Genomic DNA, 2,500 nt, shown 5'->3' on the forward strand with positions numbered 1-2,500 from the left:
TTAGTGTGTATAGACAGTTTTAGTGTGTATAGACAGTTTTAGTGTGTATAGACAGTTTGTGTTTATAGACAGTTTTAGTGTTTAGACAGTTTTAGTGTGTATAAACAGGTTTAGTGTGTATAGACAGTTTGGCAGTTCTCAGATGTCAGCTTGTGTTATGTTATACTGGGCTTTGGTATGTTTTATGTTATATTCTAAGATAAGATAACAACTTAATATACGTTAGCTACTATGTTATGTTATGAACTATGTTCACGTAGTTATATTGTGGATGTAGTACTATGTTCAGGTAGTTATGTTATGGATGTAGTACTATGTTCAGGTAGTTGTGTTATAGATGTTATGGATGTAGTACTATGTTCAGGTAGTTGTTTTATGGATGTAGTTCTATGTTCAGGTAGTTGTGTTATGGATGTAGTACTATGTTCAGGTAGTTATGTTATGGATGTAGTACTATGTTCAGGTAGTTGTGTTATAGATGTTATGGATGTAGTACTATGTTCAGGTAGTTATGTTATGGATGTTATATAGTGGTCCTTCTGTAGCTCAGTTGGTAGAGCATGGCGCTTGTAACGCCAGGGTAGTGGGTTCGATTCCCGGGACCACCCATACGTAGAATGTATGCACACATAACTGTAAGTCGCTTTGGATAAAAGCGTCTGCTAAATGGCATATATTATGTAGTACTATGTTCAGGTAGTTATGTTATGGATGTATACTATGTTCAGGTAGTTATGTTATGGATGTAGTACTATGTTCAGGTAGTTATGTTATGGATGTAGTACTATGTTCAGGTAGTTATGTTATGGATGTAGTACTATGTTCAGGTAGTTATGTTATGGATGTAGTACTATGTTCAGGTAGTTATGTTATGGATGTTATAGATGTAGTACTATGTTCAGGTAGTTGTGTTATAGATGTTATGGATGTAGTTCTATGTTCAGGTAGTTATGTTATGGATGTAGTACTATGTTCAGGTAGTTGTGTTATGGATGTAGTTCTATGTTCAGGTAGTTGTGTTATAGATGTAGTACTATGTTCAGGTAGTTGTTTTATGGATGTTATGCATGTAGTACTATGTTCAGGTAGTTGTTTTATGGATGTTATGGATATAGTACTATGTTCAGGTAGTTATGTTATGGATGTAGTTCTATGTTCAGGTAGTTATGTAATGGATGTAGTACTATGTTCAGGTAGTTGTGTTATGGATGTTATAGATGTAGTACTATGTTCAGGTAGTTATGTAATGGATGTAGTACTATGTTCAGGTAGTTGTTCCATGGATGTTATGGATGTAGTACTATGTTCAGGGTATGTTCTGTTATTTATTACTGTCAGAATACCACTGTTTCCAGGAATCAACAGAGTTGCACCACTGACACCAGTTGGCTATTTGGAGAGTTCCTGAATGAGTCAGAGCTGGGTTCAAATACTACTTGATATATATTGCAAACAGTTAATCTGGGCTTTATTGAGTTTGCCTGGAGTAATTGAACCAATAGAATAGTGTCTACCGTACAAACCCTGCCCATACAGCACTTCAGACAGGCTACAAATGAAAGGATCTGAAACGTTTTAAACAGTATTTGAACCCAGGTCTGACACGAGGACAGATTTCTCTATTTCTTTGCCTTGTCTGAGTGAGCATAGCCTTGCTATTGAGAAAGACTGCCAAAAGCAGACCTGGCTCTCAAGAGAAGACAGGCTATGTGCACACTGCCCACAAAATGAGGTGGAAACTGAGATGCACTTCCTAACCTCCTGCCCAATTTATGACCATATTAGAGACACATATTTCTTTCAGTCAGCCAGCCAGCCAGCCAGCCAGCCAGCCAGCCAGCCAGCCAGCCAGCCAGCCAGCCAGCCAGCCAGACAGACAGACAGACAGACAGACAGACAGACAGACAGACAGACAGACAGACAGACAGACAGACAGACAGACAGACAGACAGACAGACAGACAGACAGACAGACAGACAGACAGAATGAGAGAAAGAGAGAAAGAGAGAGAGAGAAGAAGTGTGTGTGTGTGTGTGTGTGTGTGTGTGTGTGTGTGTGTGTGTGTGTGTGTGTGTGTGTGTGTGTGTGTGTGTGTGTGTGTGTGTGTGTGTGTGTGTGTGTGTGTGTGTGTGTGTGTGTGTGTGTGTGTGTGTGTGTGTGTGTGTGTGTGTGTGTGTGTGTGTGTGTTGAAATGAAAAGCTGAAATGTCTTGAGTCAATAAGTACTCAACCCCTTTGTTATGTCAAGCCTAAATAAGTTCAGAACTGAGTGCTTAACAAGTCACATAATAATTTGGAAGGACTCACTCTGTGTTCAGTGATAGTGATATCTAAGGTAGTTTTTGAGTGATATTCCTCTTTACGTTTAGTAACCTAGTTATAATATCTCTGTCTTCTCTACTATACCTCAGTTTAGTAACCTAGTTATAATATCTCTGTCTTCTCTACTATACCTCAGTTTAGTAACCTAGCTATAATATCTCTGTCTTCTCTACTCTACA

The sequence above is a fragment of the Oncorhynchus gorbuscha genome, unplaced genomic scaffold (genome assembly GCF_021184085.1).
Source record: "Oncorhynchus gorbuscha isolate QuinsamMale2020 ecotype Even-year unplaced genomic scaffold, OgorEven_v1.0 Un_scaffold_1017, whole genome shotgun sequence".
Classification (NCBI taxonomy): Eukaryota; Metazoa; Chordata; class Actinopteri; order Salmoniformes; family Salmonidae; genus Oncorhynchus; species Oncorhynchus gorbuscha.